The following is a 25,663-nucleotide window of genomic DNA, read 5'->3' as shown; positions in this document are numbered from 1 at the left end:
GACAAATACCATATGATATCACTTATATCTGGAATCTAATTTATGGCACAAATGAACCTTTCCACAGAAAAGAAAATCATGGAATTGGATAATAGATTTGTGGTTGCCAAGGGGGAAGGGGAGGGAGTGGGGTGGTTGAGGAGCTCGGGGTTAATAGATACAAACTATTGCATTTGGAATGGATTAACAACGAGATCCTGCTGTGTAGCAGTGGGAACTATGTCTAGTCACTTAAGATGAAGCATGATAATGTGCGAAAAGAGAATGTATACATGTATGTGTAACTGGGTCACCATGCTGTACAGTAGAAAAAAAATGTATTGGGGAAATAACTATTAAAAAAAATAAATGTCATGTGGTAAGAGAGCAAAAAGAATAACTGCACCAGGGTAGAAGTGGAATCAGAGTAAGAAGGAAAGGAAGATGTTGCAGAATACTAGGGCACAGTGGAAGCTTCATGGAGCTTGATCCTGGAAATGGGTACATATTAGTAAGCCAGTTCCAAGCCACACCCCTAAGATTGAAGGTTATAAGAGAAAATGGTTCTTCTCTGACAGGAGTGACATCAAAGCAGTAACATCGGTGTGCAGACAGTGAACTTAACAGAAGAGATTCAGGTCATCCCAGGAGACCCATCAGAAAATTGAAGGAGATCATGAGCAAAAGAATATTCAGAGTTCAGTCCATGGGAAATGAATCAAGTGAAAACAAGAGGGAAGTACAACCTCTGTAAAAAAAGGCTATGACATCAATATTCTTTAGGAACCAATGTGATATGAGCTCATGAAAGAATGGGATCAAGTAATTAGCCTAATCTCCCAGGGAGAGTTTTGAGACAGACCTTTGCCACCCAATCAGGCATTGAAATGTTTTCAAGAACATCTTATGATTAAAGTAATTAACTGTCCTTTATCTTCTAAGAAAATGAGCAGGGCATCCTGGAATAAATAAAATTGGAGACCTAGATATACCTGGGCATTGCTATGAAAAAAAAGCTACTGTACACTACCACCTCCTTTAAAAAACAATTAAGATATTCTTTTCTTAAAATTGTTCCTGGATAGCTCTTTTAAAGGAAAATTAGAGATTAAAGAGTAGGTGATAATACCTCAGAGGGAAGTAAAAATATATTCATGCACTTGACTATGCATTTGACCCACCTGATTTGAGCAAAGATAATACAAGTCCTCTCACGTGCTGAAGGATCTACATACATAGAAACGCACTTACTACAATATTTTTCTGAGTATAAATGCTGACTGTATCAAAACAGAGTATATTTACATTTTAAAAGTATATTTTAATCCAAATATAAAGTACTGATTGATGGAGGGAGTTTCTAGTACATTGGCAGGACTAAGGATGGAGATGCAAGACTTTTGCATCTTTTCAAATCCCATTGGAAACCTGCATGTGCACAGGACCCAAGCACAATGGAGGGGGTTTTTCGGTTTCTTTGTTTTTAGGGCTGCTCCTGAGGCATATGGAAGTTCCCAGGATAGGGGTTAATTGGAGCTACAGCTGCCAGCCTACACCACGGGCACAGCAACACCAGATCCAAGCCACATCTGTAGACCTACATTTCAGTTCACGGTAATGCTGGATTCTTAACCCGCTCAGTGAGGCCAGGGATCAAACCCACACCCTCTAGGACACTAGTCAGGTTCATTTCCACAGAGCCACAGTGGGAAGTCCTGGAGGCAGTTTTTATAGAAGTTTCTAGGATTTCCGAAGGACACCTTAAAGAAGTAATATAAACACTGTTGTCCATACTCCTTGGGGAAAGTCAAAGTCAAATCATTTATTATTTGTGGAACAAACAGTCTGAAATTGTGAGGTCTTCAGAAAGTGACCAAAGATCTGTCATGGGATCAGGTGTCTCTCAAAATTTTTCATAATTTGGGGGCAAGAGGATATATTAAAATGTTTATGGAGTTCTCTTGTGATGCAGCAGGTTAAGGATCCAGTATTGTCACTGCAGCAGCTCAGGTCACTGCTGTGGCATGAGTTTGATCCCTGGCCTAGGAACTTCCATATGCCATTGGTGTGGCCAAAGCAAAAAAGAAAAAAGAATTGCACTTAAGATATTTTTAAAAATTCTTAATAGCTAAAATGAGGGTAAAAGGAAGCAGTGTGCAGAACTATATATTTTTATACAGAAATTAAATATATATGCACTGGGGGTAATGATATATTTGGAAGAACTTGAAAACTTGTAGGAAGTTTAGAAAATGAAGTTTAGGGTTACCTGAGAATAAGGGGCTGTTTTGTTTTTTTTTCTCCTCATCACTGTAATGCAGCTGTCAATATCTTTTTAAATAACCTTAAGTTCTCTGAACTCTTCCGGATTTAACTCAGATGTCTAATGCCATTTTAACATTTTACACAGTGGTTTAATAATACAGAGTCTTCAGCTCAAAAAAATTAGGAACAGATGGTGAGAATGGACTCATTCCCATTCTTGATGTGCACTTTATTATACTCCTTTCAAAGACTGACTTAGAGCACATTCCAAAAATGTACAGTAGGTGTGTGGATTGTGTCTCTTGAGAAATGACTATTTTATGCAGAATTCCTTTAACTATTGCTAATCCTAGCTCTGTTTAGCATGTAATAGGACAGCATTAGACAGAAAACAAAGCAAGTTAATAACTAGTGAGGCAAATGCCCAACACACCAATTATTTTATAACCTATAAATTAATCTTAATATTGAATCCCTTTTTAAAATAAAAATTATATCCCCTAATACTTAGTACTGACCACAATATGATATTTTTAATTTAACTTATTTATTTTTGATGTATAATTGACATATAACATTACATTAGTTTCAGGTGTATAACACAATGATAGCTGTGTATCATGCAAAAAAATAGGGTATTTTTTAAACTCTTGATTTCAGAAATCAATTATGAAACTATAAGATAATAGTAACTATTGCTCTTATTAAATAAGTGATTGTTACTTGCCAGGCATTATTTTAAGTGCTGTGCATTTTAAAGTCTCATTTATTTTCAAGATTACCCCAATTTTAGGGAATACATTTTTAGGGATAAATTTATACCCAATTCATAGATGATAAAACTGAGCTATAAAAAAAATAAGTATTTTGCCTTCCCAAGGTTTATAAATAACATACTGTTGGATGGCAGTTAGTAGTAATATTCAACCACTGGTAGAATAGAAAACATTTAAATGTACACCTAGAGTGTAAAAGAACTTAATTTTTTAATGTACGTACTACTAGATTACAGCAAAATTTGTTGTCAACCAGACATAGATAGCAATGAGTACATTTACTCAGAGTACCACTGGTTCAATGTATATCCACTATATCCCAAGCCAGTCAGTAAAACTGTGATTAAAATTTGATATTATTCTCTTGTCATAGCTAGTTTACTAAACTTATAAGCAGAGTACAGAGGTTTGATGAGACTGGTGCATCTTTGTAATGATAATATCTTGCTATGAGCATTTGTGGAGGGTAAGGGTAGCTAAATGCAAAACATTAATGAACAAACTTCAATTAAATAGGGTTGGGAGACCAGAAGGGGGAGCTCTCACACCCTCTGACAATAGCAGAGCCCAAGAGGAAGAAAAAATATTCTTTCCTGGTAAGAACTTAATCACTGAAAATGCCATGGACTCTTGATTCATTGTAGCCCTCCCAACTTCCTTTTCCCCCTCTAAAAAGGCATTCTCCTTTCCTTGACATGCTGGGACTTGCATGAGGCTTGCACAGTTGCAGTTCTCTGCCAATCCTGGAAAAATATCTGGCAGACTATTTGTTTTATGTCAACAATACATATTAAAAAAAAAAAAACAATGATTCAGATACAATTCTATAATGAAATTCCCCACAAACACTACTAAAGTGATCTGTTTAGAGGATACTTTAGTGTTTTGGAGTCACACATTCTCTTAGATTTTCAAAATAACATCTTGTCTTTGAATAGTAAATCTCTTCTTCATGTGATTTCCTAAAGATCATGTTTGCCTGAAAATTACTAGATGGAATAATGAAGCAAGCAATCCCTATTTTAATTTTATCAAGTGACCAAGGTTTGGCTTGTCCTTCCTCTGGATTTACAATTCAGGAAGACTGCACTAACCTAGGCTCAAAATGAGTTCTTGACAAAATTTTGCATACTACATGAGGCAGTGGTTCTCAAACATTAGTGTATATAAGAATCAACTGGAGGTTGATTAAAATTCAGTTTACTGGAGACCCTGCCCCCAGGGTTTGGAATTCAGTAGGTCTAGGATAAGGGTGAAGAATTTGCATCTCTAACACATTCTCAGGTGATGGTGACACTGCCAGTTGAGAGAATCCACTGTGAGAAGATACATCAGTGTGTACTAGAGGAGTCTCAAAACCAAGCATTGACCATTCTGCTTTACAGTAGATTTTTAATGTCTTTTTCTTAATACTAATTGATATTATTTAATACCTTATATTTAGTTGTTATGTTTAAATTTTATACCTCCCTTTATTCAAGGATGGTTGCCCTATGCAGTCCTCTTTTCTGGGCATTTGAATCCTAAATCAAAAATACAAAATGTAAACTTTTGCAAAGGGATATATTCACACACGTAAATCTTCCTTCCTACCAATTTTAGGTGGTGGTTTTACTCAAATTTTTTTAAATCAAGAGAATGGTTGTATGCTTGAAGTTGATCTTCATTCCAAATAGATACTATTACAAAGAATTATCATTTGTAGCTTTCCAGAGTATATACAAACCATCTAAAGTAACTGAGGCATTGTGCTAGAATATTAGTCTAATTATTTTCTCTTATAAAATAGTCACTTTTTAACAAGTTTAGAATATTGTAAAGAAGGTTTTGCCTAACACAATTCCTATCAGGTTTTGAGAAAAATATGTTGATGCTACTTAGATATGCCATCCATTTTCAAGGAAGATTACCTTATAAACCTAATCTTAGAATTAAAGATGTTTATTGGCTAACAGAATAAAAAGGAAACACATTAAAACCCGACAATAAATTATTTTCCTTAACTTAATAAATTTTAATTTGTAGCCACTCACAGTTGTGGTTTAACGTGGAACTCATTTTACAGACTGTTGACACGTTATTCTTAAGGTAACCAGTGAGAGATCCCCTTTATCTGTTACCTCAAAACACAGTTATGTTATTAAGGTACATAAAGAAATTCATACAAACTTAATAAAGAAAAGCAGAACATCTGTTTGCAAAGTAATTTTGCAGTCACTAAGAGTAAAACTATATTACTATTAGGAGACACAAAAGAAGACCAGAGGAGTTGTATTTTCCCGGCTTGTTTGTATTGTGAAGCACAGTTGAACAAATAGCGTCTCCCTTTCAAGGCTCAGAACCTCAGCCAGTAATACAGCTGAGGCTGAAACCATTTGAGAGGGAGACAGGGCTTTTGTTGGAATTTGGCTGGATGACACTGATATCGCTTAGTGGAAAGCCAAAATGGTGTTGCTCTATCACAAATGCTTTACAAGGCAAAGAACTTTAGAGAGGGTCGACAGCAGAAACTATTAGAAGATTAATGAGAATCCCCATGGCCCGTTCTTTTATGGATTGCCAGGAACTCTTCCATCAACCATATTTACTGGGCAAGTAAATCTACTGCAAAAATATGTACATATAGTATCTATCTGTATCTATCTACCTATCTATCTATCTATCTATATATATATATATTTTTTTTTAAGATTTCCTGAAAGTCTGCTTTGAGGTAAATGATCTAAAACAAAAGGTTTAAAAACAAAAGGTTTAAAAACATTTTAAAGACTCAAAGACAAAAAAACTCAAAAGGAAAATCTAGGAAAACTTTCATTGCGCATGCCAATTAGATTTTTTGCCCTTCGGTGCCAACAAGCTTCTTTGGTGTTTTCTCACAAACATAAAGAAAACAATGTAGGATGAAAGTGAAATGTATACTAACAATGTGTTACTGTATATGTTAAGTCATTTTAAAACTGCTTTACCAGTAGTAGTTGTTATTTCAAAAATACAGCCTTATGGATTCATTACATAAAATTAACATGAAAAAAATGAGCATCATTTTTTTTTAATTGTATCAAGTTTGATATTAAGTTTATGTACTATGCATACTAAACTTAAAAAGAAATAAACAGACTGAACAGGTTTTAATCAGCTAATGCTTTAGAGGAGCAGAGCAAGTTTAAACTTTGGATTTCAAGTAAAAATGTCAGAATGATCCAGGCAATTTTGGTTTAACTTTAAAATAAACACAATGCCAGGAGAAAGAGCTCCCTTCTTTTGTAGCCCCAGCCCTTCCCTTCCTTACTGCCTCCTAACAGAGCAGCATGTATAGCTCTGGCAAAAAAAAATACGCAAGTTAACAAACTGGACATTTGATAACTCTCTGCTAAAGAGGGGTGCTCTGTTCCATTAACAGGAACAGCTACAGCAACAGTGAAATACTTTTAGGTGACTGTTCTTGGTAACCAGATTTTATAAAAATTTAAATGGGTATTATGTTGCCTCCGAAGTGTTCGGGATCACTTTACAACATTCTTAAACAGTATCCTAAATGCAGATGTATATTGACCCAGGACATAATCCACTAATAGAAAGAAAACAAATTAGAGTAATGGAGTCAGAGGAAATGAAGCAGGAATTATTAGTAGCACCACCAAATCTCATGTCGTCACCCCAGGCACAAACCCACAGTAAAGAACATCATCGTAAGAGTAATGCACTTTATTATCATAAATAGAAGACCATCACTAATGTCAGCTACATAGACTTTGGAACAAAACTAAATACTTGTATTTAAGTATGATACTTATAACTGATCATTTCAAAAATTTATTGCATTTCATAAATACTATTGCTTGCACTGTCACATTATATCCATTAGCCTCTTGTTTCAACCAAATCCTAAGACCTTTCCACTAGGTGAATGAATAGTATCATTTACCATATTAATGAAAAGTATAAACCAGCAGATCTGTCCTCTCCCTTTCTGAACCAATTCTTCTTTAAAACACAGTAATAAATAAAATGCTTAGATTCCAAAGACTTTCTCTATTAGGCAGCAGGCAAAACACAAAAGTAATCTCATTTACTAAGAATAATTAAAAGTAAGGTTTATCTCTAAAAATGAATAAAGATAAATTTTCTTATGGAATTAGAATCATTTCAAGGATAATTTCTAATACTGTTTTGGCCTTCTATGTAACAATATAAAATAAAATAACAGTATTTTAGTAAAAATGATTTAACCCCATTTAATGATTTAATTCTATTGTTAAATTTATGATAAAATATTCAATGATATGAAAAAATATTTAAAAATAAGCCCAAGAACTCTGCACCTAGTTTAAGTTTTCAGTTTGCTGTAGTTGCTTTAGATATCTTTTTTCTTTCCTTCCTTCATTTCTTTCTTCTTTCCCACCTTCCTTCCTTCTTCTAGATTAGTAATGAAAAAATACTAAATGTATCATTGATAAATTAAAACTGTAATTTGGGCGGTGAAGAAGCCCATTACGATAAATTTTGCTATCTAATGATTAATAAACTCAAAGATTAAAAATGTATCTTAAAAATATGTAGACCAGCTTACCCATTTTTACTCAATTCTAAGCTCCCTTTTACTTGTCAAAAATACCACAGAACAAATTCTTTTTTACTTGAAATGTATCTGTCATTTGCACAAATTTAAGGTGTACAACATGTTAATTTGATACATTCATATACTGTAATATGATTACATTGTAGGAATACTTAGCACCTTTGTCGCATTATGATCCTTTCTTTTTAGTGGCTGAAATCATTAACTTCCAATCTCTTAGCAATTTTGATGGTTATAATACAATATTTGTCTATTTCACCATATTGTGCACTAGATCACTAGGACTTATTTATTTGCTGCAAGTTTGTACCCTTAAACAATATCTGTCCTATTCCTCTACCCCCTACCCCTCCCTGGAAACCACCATTTTACTTTGTTTCTATGAGTTTGGCTTTTTTACATTCCAATTATAAATGGTATTGTACAGTACTTTGCTTTCCATGTCTGACTTATTTCACTTAGCATAATATGCTCAAGGTCTACTCATGCTGTCCCAAATGGCAGGGTGTCCTTCTCTTTATGGCTGACTAATACTTCAGAACAAATACTTAAATAGGTGGAAGAAAAAAACAAATCCTTCCTAAGGTCACATTCGACATTATAGTCTATAATTCAAACTTAAACTTAAATGTTCATAAGTTAGGTCTATTTTTGATGAACAGAAGCCATACTAGTTACCATATTATGCAACTGCATTGAAATGCAAAGTTGGAGATCATGCAAGGAAATTTGAAATATACATTGTCAACACCAGAACACTGTTTTGTTCTGCGTTTTTTTGTTGTTGTTTTTTTTTCCTTTATTACAATCTTTCCTGTACAACCAGAGTTTTGGCACACTATGGGTTCTCAATAAATATTTGCTGAATTAATAAAGAAAGTAATATAACTGTACATTGATTCTACCTTCTACTTAGTGGCCCATCTTCCACACGTTATCCTTTAAATACTCAATGAATGCCTTGTGTAAATGACAGTGGGTCCCCCCAAAAGATGTGTTCACTTCCTAATCCTAGGAAACTTTGAATGTGACCTGATTTGAAAAGTGGTCTTTGCAGATATAATTAAGGGCAAAGATAAGATCATTTGGATTGTCTGCCTGGGCCCTAAATCCCATGACATACTTCCTTATAAGAAACATACAGAAGAAACACACAAAGAGAGACAAGAAGGTAGTCATGTAAAGACATGAGAGGCAGAGCTGAGAGTTATGTAGCCACAAGCCAAAGACTACGTGGAGCCACCACAAGCTGGAAAAGGGAAGGAGGGCTTGATTCTCCCTTAAAGACTTCTGAAGGAGGGTAGCACCTTGATTTTGGATTTCTGGTCTTCAGACCTGGGACTGAATGGATTTCTGGTGTTTTAAGCCATCCAGTTTGCAATATTTGTCATGGCAGCCTCCAAAGGTATTATAACACAGTGACAGAGCAGCCAGTTCAAGGTTGGAAAGATTTGGATTCTAATCTTATCTTCATTTTTTATTGGTTCTGTGACCCTGAACAAGGGACACAGACCAATGAACATCAGTTTCCTCATCTTTAGGAGCGAGTAACAACATTTAATCTATGCTATTCCAAAGTTTCAATAAAACAAAGCGTAGAAACAGTAAAACAGTAAAATACAAACACGAGTGTTTTAATATCTCTTATAATCTACTTTCAAAGATAAATCTCTCTAGGACTCTTACCTTTTTCTTATATGCCATAGGTTTCAAATCCTTCATCAAAATGTTAATCTTTTTTATTTAGGGCCGCACCCACGGCATATGGAAGTTCCCAGGCTAGGGGTCGAATTGGAGCTGTAGCCACCGGCCTACACCACACCCACAGCAACTGGGGGTCCAAGCCACATCTGCAACCTATACCACAGCTCACAGCAACGCTGGCCAGGGATCAAACCTACATCCTCACGGATAATAGTCGGGTTCGTGACCCACTGAGCCACAACGGGAACTCCTAAAATGGTTATCTTTTTATAGAAGAATAAATTTGACAATTCTAAATATTAATTCCCTTTCTAACAATTAATTGAAAAAACTTGGTCTCTACCATTAGAATGAATAACCCATTTTCTTGAATAACACACCTAAATGGCTATTCAGCATCTCTATTTGGGTGCCCAAGAGACATCTCAAAATTATTAAGTTCAAAGCAGAATTCGTAACTCAACCTCAGCCTCAAACTTGCCTCAACCCTGCACCAAGACTGCTGCTGCTTTTAGATTTCCTTGCTTGCAGTCAGTGGTTCCTAAATGATTACACCTAGGCAACATAAAGTATAAAAGGCAAAATTAACCAATGGGTTAAGCTCCTTCAACACTTCTCATATCCAATCCACCAGAAAGATTTAGGGAGTCTTACTTGGCACATATAGACCAAATCTGACACTTCCAATGAACAAGGACCACCTTGTCCATTACTATCTTCTCTTACCAGGAATACTGCAATGGCTTTCTAACTCATTGCTCAGTTTCCATCATGGGGTTTCATATGGCTCATTCTCCACGAGCTAGTAAGGCAAACTTTCAAAAAATAACAACAACAACAAAAACAAATTAAACTGAATCATGCTATTCCTCGGAATAAGTGTCTCCAATGTCTTCCCATTGCAAAGACAATAAAATCAAAACTCACTGTTATAGCCCACAACATACTGCTTGATTTAGCCTCTCCCTGCCTAACGATTCACCACACTCCAAACACAGACACCTTCCTTGTCGTACTTGCTCTCTTATCTGAGCCTTTACACATTCTACTTAAAATGTCCTTGTTCTAGTTCTTCAAAAAACCTGGTTCTTTCTAACAATTAAGGTCCCAGCTCAAATGTTACCTTTTGAAAGAGGTCTTTCTTGGGCATCTCATTTAAAGCCACTCTCCCTCTCATTTCTATCCCAGCCACTCCTAAGCCCATATTCCATGTTTATTATTATAGCACTTATTACCATACAAAAGTGCCTTGTTTAATTGTTTGAGAAGGTATTTATATATGCTCTCTCTATTGGAAGGTGATCCCCATAAGAGAAATTACCTTTCTGGACTTCCCACATTATCTGGTGTCAACTACCAGACATATAGTAAGCATTCAATTAATGCCATCAAATACTTCAAAAAAGCAGATGGCAACAATAATACAAAAATATGCAAAGATTGTGGGAAAATGTGCAAATATTCAAAAATACATTTAACTGTTTGGACTGAAATAGAATAAACTGAGACAATTACATTAAAATTCTAAAACAGTGGAAGATGTTAGTATTTTGAAGTATTGATTTAATATCCTTATTTTCCTCTCTAAAATCCTCTTTGCTGCACATTGAAAAATAGTACAGAATTTACTTAGTAATAAAGATACAATATTAAGCAATGATAATATAATTATTATGATTTGGCTTACAAAAGAAAAAAATATAGCAAAATAACACCCCCTGATAAAATTTTAACACATAAACATTTAAAGATCCAAACAACCATGCAGTAGGCTGATTCATATGAACAATATAAAGTAATTTCAGGATTAATAAATTAATAATAGTCATTGACTTTAATGAAAGTTGTTTACTTTTCTTCAAGTTGAAATGGCAATTTTGAAGCTTTATAACTCAAGGAAAAATTATATGAATGTTTGAAACTATTCAAGTAAGTCATGAATAGCAAGGGTACACATTTTACTCCTGGAAACTTTATCAGTGTAAAATGAACATGATTATGATTTGATTTGTGCAGTCTTATATCTGTGATTACTCTAAATGTTGCCTATTAATTCTTAGAGTTAGATTAAATATACTGAAAGAAAATTGGTTAATATCTCTTGAGATTTCCATGAGAAATAAATGTCTTTTTCATTTGGCTAGTCAGGTGGGAAAATATGAATACCAAGTCAATTCTAATTTACATAACATACTGTGCTGTTTCCAAAGGCTTGAGAATATTCATTTTTCCAGATAACAGTAATCACTTCCACTCTATAGTTTGCAAATTATATCACATAAATTATTACATTTGAGCATTAACAATCATGTGAGATAAGTATTATAGTGTATTATTTCATTTTTACAAATGAGGGAAAAAAAAGATGAGGATCAGAAATTTAAGTAACTTTCCTAAATTGCATGGCTAGAAAATGGACAAACCAACAAGAGCCCAGGGCTTATTTCTATTCCAGCACCCTTTTCATTGTACCATCCACCCTGTTCATTTCTGCATAGGTAGGACATTAAATAAAGAACACTGCTTTAGCTACTGCTACCCAAGAAAGTGTCATGACATCCGTATTCCTCTGCCAGAGATGAACTAGTTCTGATTTCAAAAAGGAAGTAATTCTTAAAACAAAGGGCTTAAAAACTCCTCTTGCAAAACCAAAGTAAAGAAGACTATACTAATTCCACCAAGAGAAAGCAGCTGCCAGTAGACACTATACTCTCAGACTAAAAGGGCAGAGAACAGCTGGAAACTACTCTCAGACAGCAGTTTCCAGAACATATTAAAGTGAAGCACAGCTTTCTACAGAAATCAATTGATAAAGATGCAGTACTTAAGGATTATACGTTGAGGAAGAAAAAGAGAAAAAGACTGAGACTATTGTATGAAGGAGCCTGGAATGAGGCCAGGCAGATTTGGGCAAGAGAAACTTGAGACAGAAAGATCAGAACCCAGATTGGACCATATCAGATTTTTGAATGAATAAGGCAAGTCTTATATGAGGGAACTTGGAAATATCAAAACCTCTGTTATGCCTATTATAGATCTCACCTGAGTATACCGTGAACTATATAAAACCTTCCTTTGCCTTATGGGTTCAGTTATTCCAGACAAAGATGCTACCTTCATTAAGTTTCAATATGAAGAGGAGTTCCTCTTGTGGGCTCAGCAGTTGGTGAATGCGACTAGCATTCATGAGGATGCTGGTTCAATCCCTGGCCTTGCTCAGTGAGTTAAGGATCCAGTGTTGCCATGAGCTGTGGTGGAGGTCACAGACGTGGCTCAGATCCCGAGTTGCTGTGGCTCTGGTATAGGCCAGCGACTGTAGCTCTGATTGAAACCCTAGCCTGGGAACCTCCATATGCCACGAATGCAGCCCTAAAAATACAAAAGACCAAAAAAAAAAAAAGTTTCAATATGAAGAGACTTCTCTGGATAGGTTTATAATGAAGACAACACAGTTCCTATTCGATAAATAGTCTGTCAACCAACCTTATATCTTTTTTTTTTCCTTTTGGCCATGCCAATAGCATGAGGAAATTCCCAGGCCAAGGATCAAACTCACACCACAGCTGTAAACTGTGTCACAGCTGTAAACTTCGTCACAGCTGTACCAATGCCAGATCCTTAACCCACTACAACCGGCCAGTTTGAGATCAATCATGTGCCACCATTGAGCCAACACCATATCTTAAGCCACTCTACCACAGCGGAAACTCCAATCTTATACTTTTTTGTTTTGTTTTGTTTTTTAGGGCTGCACCTGCAGTATATGGAGGTTCCCAGGCTAGGGGTCAAATCAAAGCTACAGCTGCTGCCCCACACCACAGCCAGAGCAACGCAGGATCTGAGCCATGTCTGTGACCTACACAACAGCCCACAGCAATGCCGGATCCTTAACCCACTGAACGAGGCCAGGGATTGAACCTGCATCCTTATGGATACTGGTCGGGTTCATTTGCCACTGAGCCATGATGGGAACTCCAATCTTATACCTTTTTGAATGAAGTTATTTCTGTCTTAGGCTCTCCCTCCACAAATGGTCATCACTTCTCTCTCCGGCAAGCATACACATGACTGCATCCCTCAGGCTCCCCAGACTCTTCCTCCCCTATTCCTCCTAGGTCTAAGTGTGGTAATCATGTGTCTGCTAATATACTCTAATTACTGCAACAGTCTGTGATTACCATACACCCACACCTTTATAATTAGTATCTCTATAAATAAATCATTCTAGAATTAACCTATTTCGGGAGTTCCCGTCGTGGTGCAGCGGTTAATGAATCCAACTAGGAACCATGAGGTTGCGGGTTCGGTCCCTGCCCTTGCTCAGTGGGTTAACGATCTGGCGTCGCCGTGAGCTGTGGTGTAGGTTGCAGACACGGCTGGGATCCTGTGTTGCTGTGGCTCTAGCGTAGGCTGGCAGCTACAGCTCCGATTCGACCCCTAGCCTGGGAACCTCCATATGCCGCGGGAGCAGCCCAAGAAATGGCAAAAAGACAAAAAAAAAATAGAATTAACCTATTTCAAGTGTCCCACCTGTTTCCTGTTGGTACTCTAACAGATATCGATTCACATACTATAAGACACTTTGTAACCTAGTTCTCATCACAAGCATGACAGACAATGAATTTTGGTATTTCCTACTGATAACAATGAAAGTTGAGCTTGTTGAGTTAAAACAATTTACCTAATGTCACAAAGATAGTGAAGTAGCACCATATTTTTTATACAGAATAGTCTGAGCTAAAACCTCTGGTATTTCCACTGTACTGCACTGACTCTTGAGTGTTTTTTTTACCATATATATTTTCACATATGTATACTCTATTTCTAACAGAGTGACAAAATGCTTGGGTGAAACATATAGTACAGATAACTTATCTTAAAAACTTTACAAGCAAATGAAGTAAGAAAATGGGCAAAAATAATTTACTCAAATTCACAAAGGTATTGATGCCCAGCCAAGAATACTACATGTTCTTTAAATAAAAAGATATGTGATATTCAATGACCTAGTGATGCAGAGAGCTGGAATGACTTGCCAAAGGTGATATACTAAAAGGCTATTTTATATTCTCAAACATCTGTTATAATAGTTCCAGGGCAGAGTAGGTACTCATAACTCTGCCTAATAAAGAAGAGATCGATATATTTTTGTTTACTGCAATTATCTATCATTGACTTTTCTAACCTAGAGTTTTGAGTAAAAATAACAAATCAATTTCTGAAGGTAAGGGTAGACTGGGGAACATGTTTTGCATTTTGAAATGCTATAATTCTTACTATTATCCTCACTAGCTGTTCAAGTGAGGAATTATTCTGTTATCTTAGATAATTTTGACTAAATCTTATTACTGGCTTTAAAATATAAAATAATTTAGCTAAAGAAATGATAACTTCACTCTAAATATAAATCTCTAATAAAATCAGGGGTGAAAAAAAATTTCCAATAAATTTTAACGCCTTTGGAAGTTCTAGCCAATACAACAAATCAAAAATAGAAGTTAAATAATAAAGTGAAAATATGGGGAAAGAATTAACATTTATAGATAATATAATCATATGGCTAGTAATTTCAAAAGAATGAAGAGAAACACTACTAAATTAACAAGAAAATTCAATAAGGTAGCCTAAAAAAAATAAACAAAATGGCACAGCTTTTCTTGTACAGCAGTATTAAATAATTAGAAGTATTCTTTTAAAACATGTATACTAATATTCAAATATAAGGTACCTAGTAAGAAAATGAATGAGAAATATATGACATCTGCAAGAAATAAACTACAAACTTGCTGAAAGTCATAAAATAATATTTGTATACATTAAAATTAATGTGCTATTTCTGGATCAAAATACAAAGTATATAGATGTATAATTATTTCCAAACTACAGTAAACTTACAGTTTTAATCAAAATTCTAAAGAGATATTATCCTAATTAAAAAAAAAACTATAATGTTTCTGAACATACAAGCAGAAATTACACAATCCTGAGGGAAATTTATGTAAAGGAATTAGTTAACAAAAGGAATATGTGATAAAGAAAACATGGAAAACAATATTATAAGATAGATTTATCAACCATTCATTTGAACAAATGGTCAGCTAACTAAAAAATATTAACTAAGACCATTTCCTTACACTACATGCCAAAATATAGTATAGACTGAAAATAATTAAATATAAACTATTAAGCCATAAAAACATATAATTAAAATTTTTACTTTTAAAGTCACTGGAAGTAATCACTAAATTTACAGTTAAGGGTGGGATCGAGATGGCAGAAGAGGACGTGGAACTCACCTTCTCTTCTACAAATACATCAAAAAACAAAAAACAAAATAAAAAAATCACCTGATCTATAGGTAAAATGATACCCACAGAACATCTATTGAATGCTAGCAGAAGATCTCAATCTTCCAAAAAGAACAAAAAATCCTCCACATAACCGTGTAGAACAAAAGAGGAAAAAAAAGGAGAGAGACAGGGAAGGGGGGTGGGGAGGGAAAAAAAAAAAGAAACCAGGTTATTATCAGCACTCTGAGAGGGAGCTGTAAAAAAGAAAAGCAATCTGTACCCTTGGAGGTCCGGGCAGAGGACTAGGGTTGGTTGTGTGCAAACAGCCTAAGAGGGGTAGGGAGTGGCGTGCCACAGCCAGTGGAGCTCAAGAGGAGGCCTGGGGCCACCAGAAAAGCAAAGTGCCACTGTTGAGGAGTGCAAGAGGAATGGGAGGTATGACTGCAATAGGAAGTTCTTTCTCTGTGCAGGCACAGGCTCTCAGGCAACAAGGGGTGCTCTAGCATGGGTTACAGGGGTCGTTACAAACTGCCCACAGCCAACATGGATTACAGAAGAGTGCACAGCATACCACCATTAAGGTTCCTGTGACCAGGTACTGCCTGTTGCCCCAGTAACCTCATGGGTTGCCATCACGGAGGGCCCTGCAGCCAAGCACCATCGATTGCCCACATCTCCCTGGGAATGCAAATATCCTGTCATTGTTTCTGCCAAAGGCTTTGGGTGCCACCCCTACCTCCTTAAGGATCACTGCCACTGCCTAGAGCCCAGCAAGCAGGTACCACCAATTGCCTCTATCTCTCTGACAGCACAGGTAGGCCATACACCCACACACCCCCTATCAAGGGGATAAAAGCCAGCACACATTGAGGAAAAGAGACAGCAAGCACCCAAACCAAAAGCAGCCCACATGCCAAAAAAAAAAGGAAACCCTCACAAACAACCCAGGGACACACCTGTGAATAAATAGCCCTCTAAGACTACAATGGATAACTGTTTTCCCTAAACTCACAGAGTAAGAAAAATATAACCAAAATGAAAAGACACAAGAAATATTTGCAGTTAAAAAAACAGGGGAATTCCTACGAAGGAGCAAACAATGAAACAGACTTCTGCAGCCTAATAGATGCTGAGTTCAAAAAAGAGGTAATGAAAATACTGAAGGAATTAAGAATGACTACCAACAGTAATGCAGATTACTTTAAAAAAGAACTAGAAACTGAAAGCAGCAGCCAATAAAAGTTAGAAAATTCATTTGCCAAGACTAAGCTGACCTAAAGGCACTGGATAGAGGAATGAATAATGCATAGGAATAAATAAGTGTCTTAGAAGATAGAATAATGGAAATTGCCCAATCAGGACTGCAGAAAGAAAGCCAAATGAAAAAAAAAATGAAAGCAATATAAGAGATATATGGTGTAACATAAAGTATGCCAATTTACACATAATAGAGATTCCAGAAGGAAAAGAAAAAAGGCTTGAAAATGTATTTGAAGAAATTATGGCTGAAAACTTTTCGAATCTAAAGGAAATAGATCTGAAACAAATTCTGAGCAACCTTCAATCAAATGGACTGGAAACTTTCAAAAAGATATCCTTCTAGAAGACAAAGAGGAGGCCACATCAAGAGGTAGGAGGGGTGATTACATGATATAAGCAACTCCATACCTCCTAGGTGGAAAGCCCCACAGACTGGAAAGTAACTGTATCACAGAGACTCACCTACAGTAGTGAGAGTTCTGGGCCCCATGTCAAATCCCCATGCCTGGGGATCTCGCACTGGGAGAAAGAGCCCCTGGAGCATCTGGCATTTAAGGCCAGTGGGGTTTATGCTCAGGAGCTCCACAGGACTGGGGGAAACAGAGACCCCATTCTTGAAAGGTGCACACAGACTTTCATGTGCACTGGTTCCCAAGGCAAAGCAAAGTCTCCGTAGGAATCTGGGTCAAACTGGACTGCAATTCTTGGAGGACCTCCTGGGAAAACAGGGGGTGAATATGGCTTGTTGTGGGTGAAGGGCATTGGAAGCAAAGCTCTTGAGAATATTCATCAGTGTGCATTTCTCTGGAGGTGGCCATTTTAGGAAAATCTGGCCACACCTGTCAGTCAGTGCTGAGAAGCCCCAGGGCAAACAACGATCCAGGTGGGATCACAGCCCCACCCATCAGTAAACCAGCTGCCTAATGACCCCCCCAGGCACACAGCCCCGCCTCTAATCCTATCCAGAGACAAAGTCCCACCCACCAGAGGGATAGGAATCAGCCCCACCTACCAGTGGGCAGGCACCAGTCTCTCCCATCAGGAAGCATAGAGTAAGCCCCGACACCAACTTCTGCCACAAAGGGGACAGACACCAGAAGTAAGAGAGGCTACAAAAAGGTCACCACACCAAAAACCTACAAAAATGAAAAGACAGAGAAGTATAACTCAGATAAGGGAGAAAGAAAAAAAACACAGAAAAACAGCTAAACAAACAGGAGATTCTCAACCTCTAGGAAAAAGACTTTAGACTTTTGATGCTGAAGATAATGAAAGACATTGGAAATAAACTGGAAGCAAAGATTGATAATTCACAGGCAGGGGACACTGAGCAAAGAAATACAAGATATAAAACTTAAGCAAGAAGAGATGCAAAATACAATAACTGAAATAAAAAATTCATTGGAAGCAGCCAACAGCAGAATACAGGAGGCAGAAGAACGAATAAGTGAGGTGAGGACAGACTAGTGGAAATCACTGATGTGGAAGAGAAAAGACAAAAAAAGATTGAAAAGAAATGAAGAGAGTCTCAGAGAACTCTGGGACAACATTAAACACACCAACGTCTGTATTATAGGGGTGCCATAAGGAGGAGAGAGAGAAAGGGACAGAAAAAATATTCAAAGCTGAAAACTTCCCTGATATGGAAAAGGAACCACTCGCTCAAATCCAGGAAGCACAACAAGTACAATTTAAAATAAAGAAAATAGCTCCAGATATAGGCAGCACAGAGGGCCCCAAACAAGTTGAATCCAAACAGACCCACACCTACATATTATAATAAAAATGGCAAAACTTAAAGGCAAAGGGTTAATTATAAGGGAACCCCCATAAGACTACCAGCTGACTTTGCTACAGAAATGCTACAGGCCAAAAGAGTGTGGCAATATGCAGTCAAAAATCTAAAAGGGACAAATTTGCAACCTAGAATTCTCTACCCAGGAAGATTATCATTTCCAAAAAGAAAATTAAAAAGGCAACAGAAATCCTAAATGACACAGTAAAACAGTTAGACTTAATTGATATTTTTCAGGACATAACGTCCAAAAAAACAAAATATACACTATTTTCAAGTACACATGGAATATTCTCTAGGATTGACCACATACATGGGCACAAAACCAAACTCAACAGATTTAAGATTAAGAAATTAATTATTTCGGAGTTCCCATTGTGGCTCAGTGGTTAATGAATCCAACTACAGCAACATATTTTCAAACATTGTAAAACATTGTACTATGTAGCTTCTATTAATGGATGAGACTTCCTTTCTTCACAATTTTTCTTTAAATATATTTATTTGATAAAACAATTATATTCATATTTAAATATATTAAAATAAAATTAAACAAATATTTAAATAAATCTATTTTAAATAAAAATAGATTTGTTTAAATATATTAAAATATAGTTATTATATAAATTTCCTTAATCATGAATTCTCTAATATCCCTTATTCATTTATATATTATTTCAAATTTTTCCTAAATTGCTTGACCAAACTGTTAAACCAGTTAAACCTTTCTCTATTGCAAATATTTCTTCAATTTGCTTCTACATCTTTTAATAATGTTTGATACTTTTTAATTCAGTTTTATATTTTTATTTTGCCAATATACTAACTGTAACTTTCTTTTTAAAAAATTTTTTATTAAAGTATAGTGTATTTACAATGTTGTGCCAATTCCTGCTATACAGCAAAGTGACCAAATCATATATATAATATACATATATATTATGTATATATATTTTATACACACACACACCTTCTTTTTCTCATAGTATCTTCCATTATGGTCTGTCCCAAGATATTGGATATAGTTCTCTGTGCTATACAGTAGGACCCCATTGCTGTAGTTTGCAACTCCCCCATACTCCCAGTCCATCCATTTCCCTCCCCACTCCCCCTGGCAACCATAAGTTTGTTCTCTATGTCTGAGTCTGTTTCTGTTTTAAGCTTTAACTGTTGAGTATGATGTTGGCTATAGGTTTGTCATATGCGGCTTTCATTATTTTGAGGTATATTCTCTCTAACCCACTTTCTGAACAATGTTTGTCACAAATGTTTGTTGAATTTTGCCAAAATCTTTCTCTGTATCTTTTGGGATCATGGGATTTTTATTTTTCAGTTTGTTAAGGTGGTATATTATACTGACTGATTTGAAGACGTTTAGCCATCCTTGCATATGTGGAATAAATTTCACTTGAATTATGGTATGTGATCCTTTTAATGTTCTATTGAAATCAACTCGCTACTATTTTGTTGAGAATTTTTGTACCTGTGTTCATTGCTGATATTGTCCTGTAATTTTGGGGGGTTTTTGTAGTCTTTTTGTTTGGTTTCGTGTGATATTTACTTTGTAAAATTAGTTAGAAAACATTGCATTCTCTTGAAATTTTTGCAATACTTTGAGAATAATAGGTGTTAACTCTTCTTTAAGTGTGTGTTGAATTTCCCCTAGAAGCAGTCTGGTCCTAGGCTTTTGTGTGTTGAGATTTTCTTTAAACTACCAATTCAATTGATTACATGTAATTGATCTGTTCAAATTTTTTTCTTCTTCATTCAGTCTTTGGAGATTGCATTTTTTTTTTTTTAGAAATTTATCCAATCTTTTATCTTGTCCATTTTAGTGTATAATTATTTGTAGTACTCTTTCCAGATCCTTTGTATTTCTGCTGTGCTGGCTGTAACTTCTTTTTAATTTCTTTTAATTTCTAATTTAATTTACTTGGACCCTCTCTTCTTGATAAGTGGCTAAAAGTTTACCTATTTTGCTTATCTTTTCAAAGAACTGGCTCTTAGTTTTATTGATACTTTCTATAGTTTTTTTTTTTAGTCTTTAATTCATTTATTTCTGCTCTGATTTGTATTATTTTTCTATTTACACTAACTTTGGATTTTGTTTGTTCTTTCTAGTTCTTTTAAGTGGAACATTAGGTTGTATATCTGAGAATTTTTGTTTCTTGAGTTAAATCTTTATATCAGAAACTTCCCTCTTAGAACTTCTTTTCCTTCATCCCAAAGATATAGGAAAGTTATGTTTCGATTTTTTCAGGTATTTATTTCCTTTTTGATTTCTTCCATGACTCAGTGGTTGTATAGCACATTATTTAGCCCCCACGTGTTTATGGGTTTTAGTTTTTTTTTCCTTATACTTGATTTATAGTCTCAGCATTGTAATCAGATAAAAATGCTTGATATGGTTGCAATCTTAAATTTATTGAGCCTTGTTTTATGGCACAGCATGTGATTTATCCTGGAGACTGTTCCATGTGCACTTGGAAAGAATGTGTATTCTGCTACTTTTAGATGAAATGATACATTTATTTAGTAATCCCTCTGATCTGATATGTCATTTAAGGCCAGTGTTTATTGATTTTCTGTCTGGATGATCTATTGATGTATTTAGAATGCTAAATTGTCCTACTAGTATTGTGTTGCTGTCAATTTTACATTAATATTTGCTTTATGTACTCAGGGGCTCCTATGTTGGGTGCATATTTATTAAAGTGATTATATCTTCCTGTTGGATTGTTCTCTTTATCATTATGTAGTGTCTTTATCTCTTGTCACAGTCTTTGTTTTAAAGACCATATAAGTATTGCTATTCCAACTTTCTTTTATCTCTATTTGCAGGTATTTCATGCCATTGCATTCCATTTTTCCACGTCTACAGTTTCAGTCTTTGTGGTTTTTTAGATCTGAATGATCTCTTATGGACAGCATATATATATGCTTTGTTTTCTTTTTTTAATTCATTCAGTCACTTTATGTCTTTTGATTGAAGTATGTATTTAGTCCATTTATGTTTATTAAGGTAATTACTGAAAGACTGGTACTTATTGCCATTTGTTATTGTTTTGGGGGCGTTTCTAAAGTTCTTTTTTGTTTCTTCTTTTACTCTCTTCACTTGTGATTTAATGACTACCTTTAGTATTATGTTTAGATTTTCTTGATGTCCGTATGTGTTTATTACAGATTTTTTTATCCATGATTACCATGAGGTAGAGGTGGGTGTGGTTGTGTGTGTGTGATTTTTCTTCCCACACACTTAACAAACAATTTGCATAGAGTGGTCCTGAGTTGGCTACAGGCAAAGTAAGAGCAGTCCACCTAGTGGAGTAACAAACACACTCCTGGCTAGAATGCTAACATCTAATAAAAATATCTACAATAATTTCTATTTCTCTCATGCCTCATGATGCCTAATACCATTTCATGTGCTTATTTGCCATCAGTATATCTTCTTTAGTGAAGTGGCTTTTTTTATTTTGCACATTTCTATTGGACTATTTGCCTTTTTATTACTTAAGTTTGAGTGTTTTAATATATATTCTGAATAACAGGCATATAGTGAAGCATCTTTCCATATCTATTACAATAGCTATAAAGACTAAGTTGACTATCCTCCAATAAAATTTAAAGAAATAAAAAAATAAATAAAAGACTGACTATACCAAGTATTGGGAGGAATGGAAGGAATTGGAGCTCCATAAATTTCTACTGATAGGATGGTACAACCTCTTTGAAAAGCAGCTTAGCAGTCTCTTAAAATATTCACTCCATGATCCATCCATACTACTCCTGGTGTCTACCCCAAAGAAACAAAAGTATGTATCTTTACAAAGACTTGAATATGAATGTTCATAGAAACTTTATTTGTAATAGCCCCAAACTGGAAAAAACCTAAATGTCCATTAACAGACAAATAGATAAACAAATTGTAATAATCCCATACAATAGAATACTACCCACCAATAGATAGGAATGAACTGCTTACTGATACATGCAACAATATGGATGAATCTCAAAATAATATACTGACATGAAAGAAACTAGACAAAAAGCATACATATTCTATGAATTCATTTATATAAAACTCTAGAAAATGCAAGATAATCTATAGAGAAAGCAAATAAGTGGCGCTTGGAAACTGGGAGGGGGAGAGTGAGAGAAGCATAGTAAGTAAGTACATTATTACCTATTCAGATTTTGATCTTGCAGTGATAACTTAGTTGGTGAAGAGATTCCATCAAGGGAAAGGATTATGGAGGGAAGACCTGTGTGGGCCCCTTAGGCAGGGAATGTTATCCAGACATTTCTCTATGGCACAGGATGGAAGACAGAGAAGGGAGGATAGACCAGAGAAGAAAAATGAACATGAGTTAGTGGGAGGAAAGGGTTTGGAGTGGTCTAGGAGTACATGAAGGCCTAGGTAAATATCTAAAGATCTATGAAATTTGACCTGACTGGTCACCTAACAGATACAGTCTAGAAGTCTGATGTGGGAGAGAGCTAGCATATTTCATTAAACTAAGCTAAGACAAGTGGTATGTCTGTTCTAAGCTAGGTAATGAACTCACTGGTTAAATAAAGAATTCTCTCAATGATGCCCCTTGAAAGGAAAAGAAGGCTCCATATTTACATTATGTAAGAATGACTGTTGATGAAGTTGAATTGCGGCTGGAAAGGAAGATACGTGAACACTTTCATTTCCTACTGTGTATATTAAATAATTGCTCTTTGAAAAAGTAAAATCTCAATTTAGTGATAATGCTTAGGGATTAAGATGTTCATGTTAATTGAATCTTTTATTTATACAATCATTGATGACAATCATAGAATTTCACAGCTGGAAAGGACCTCGGAGAGCATTTAGTCCAACCTCATTTTATAGATTAGGTAACAGAGGACCAAAAGGTTAAGTAAACGGCCCAAGGTGGCAGTCAATTAGTGACAGAACTGGGATTATAAAAGAAATTTAACTAGAACACACTTTTATTTCATTCCTCATGATTGAAAATTTTTCCAATCAATGTGTTCAACTACTTAAAAGTTTTAATAAAGGAACTCTGAATCTACAAAGAGGTGGGTCTCCAATTTCTTCTTTTAATAATTGGTTTAACTAATATTTATTGAATGCCTACTATGTTCTGGGCACCAATTAAGTTCTGAGAATAAAGAAATAAAATGTAAAAAGAGGAGTTCCCCTCGTGGTGCAGCAGAAACAAATTCGACTAGGAACCATGAGGATGTGGTTTTGACCCCTAGCCTCACCCAGTGGGTTAAGAATCTGGTGTGGCTCTGAGCTGTGGTATAGATCACAGATGTGGCTCGGAACTGGTGTTGCTGTGGCTGTGGCATAAGTCAGCAGCTGTAGCTCTGACTAGACCCCTAGCCTGGGAACCTCCATATGTCGTAAGTGTGGCCCCAAAAAGCAAAAAAGCAAAAAAAAAAGTAAAAAGAGCTCATAGTCTAAGGAATTGACAGAAAGTAAATGTGATAAATGCTATGACAGATGTAAGCTCAGGTGCTCTCGAACCACTCCAGAAGGGTGTCTGTTGGTATGGAAAAGACTTGCAAAAAGTATTGCATTGTACAAACAATATATTAATTATAAAGAAAGAAAAACAAGGAAATTAATTATCACAAAAATTTAGGATAGCAATTACCTCTAGGATGGAACAAATGGAGGTCATTGCCAGAAGTCCACTCAATTATATTGGTCATGATTTATTTCTTTTGCTTTTTTTTTTGGAAGGGCCACACCCACAGCATGTGGAGGTTCCCAGGCTAGGGGATTGAATCAGAGCTACTGCTGCCAGCCTACAGCACACACAGGATCCAAGCCGCATCTGCGATCTACACCACAGCTCACAGCAACGCCAGATCCTTAACCCACTGAGCGAGGTCAGGGATCAAACCCACAACCTAATGGTTCCTAGTTGGATTCGTTTCCACTGCGCCATGCTGGTAACTCCTGGTCATGATCTATTTCTTAAATTGGATGAGGACATGTGTGCTCACTATATGATTTTCCTAAATAATAATAGCTACATATTTGTGCACAGGCTTTATTACATAAAGAAATAATCTTTTAAGCCACTGAGAGCTAACGAGAAGGAGAATGAGTGAAAACTACAGTCCCTCTCAGGGTGAAGGAAAGAAAAATATTTCTACAGGAGCTCAAGGAGCATGAGGGATGAAGAAATGAAGTATTTCAGCTTTTCTGCAGACCAAGAAATGGGTTGAAAATTAGAACTGTCAATAAATATAATTATAATAAATTATAATTATGAAAATGTTAAAATTGTGCTTGGGAACAGTGGGAAGCACTTTCTTCTGCCAGTCAAAATAAAAATGAAAAAAGAGTTAATTGTAAGAAATATTAGGAGCAGGGAGTTCCCATCATGGCGCAGTGGTTAACGAATCCGACTAGGAACCATGAGGTTGCGGGTTCGGTCCCTGCCCTTGCTCAGTGGGTTAAGGATCTGGCATTGCCGTGAGCTGTGGTGTAGGTTGCAGATGCAGCTCGGATCCCGCGTTGCTGTGGCTCTGGCATAGGCCGGTGGCTACAGCTCCGATTCGACCCCTAGCCTGGGAACCTCCATATGCCGCAGGAGCAGCCCAAAGAAATAGCAAAAAGACAAAAAATAAAATAAAATTTAAAAAAAAATAAAATGGATCAAAGACCAGAGCTCGTGAAAGAGCTAAAAAAAAAAAAAAAAGAAAAAAGAAAAAGAAATATTAGGAGCAAAAAAAGGCATTTATTTCCTGGAGCTCCTATTTAAGATTCATAGTTCTCTTAGCAGAAGTATGAGTGATGATCATTATTTGCTAAGAGAGTAAGGGCAAGAGGTGCTAAGGGAGGGATAGGGGCATAGAAATGATAGGGATGGGAAAGAATTGTTCTTAGAAGTTGGAAGGAAATGAAAAAGCATGAAACAGCCTCTAATGAATACAGATATTGTCATTAAGTCAGAGGAGTAACAATCTGAAGTTGACAGTATTCTCAGTCTTGTGACTTTTT

The sequence above is a fragment of the Phacochoerus africanus genome, chromosome 2 (assembly GCF_016906955.1).
Source record: "Phacochoerus africanus isolate WHEZ1 chromosome 2, ROS_Pafr_v1, whole genome shotgun sequence".
Taxonomy (NCBI): domain Eukaryota; kingdom Metazoa; phylum Chordata; class Mammalia; order Artiodactyla; family Suidae; genus Phacochoerus; species Phacochoerus africanus.
The sequence above is the reverse complement of the archived record's forward strand: the minus strand, read 5'-3'. Positions refer to the sequence as shown.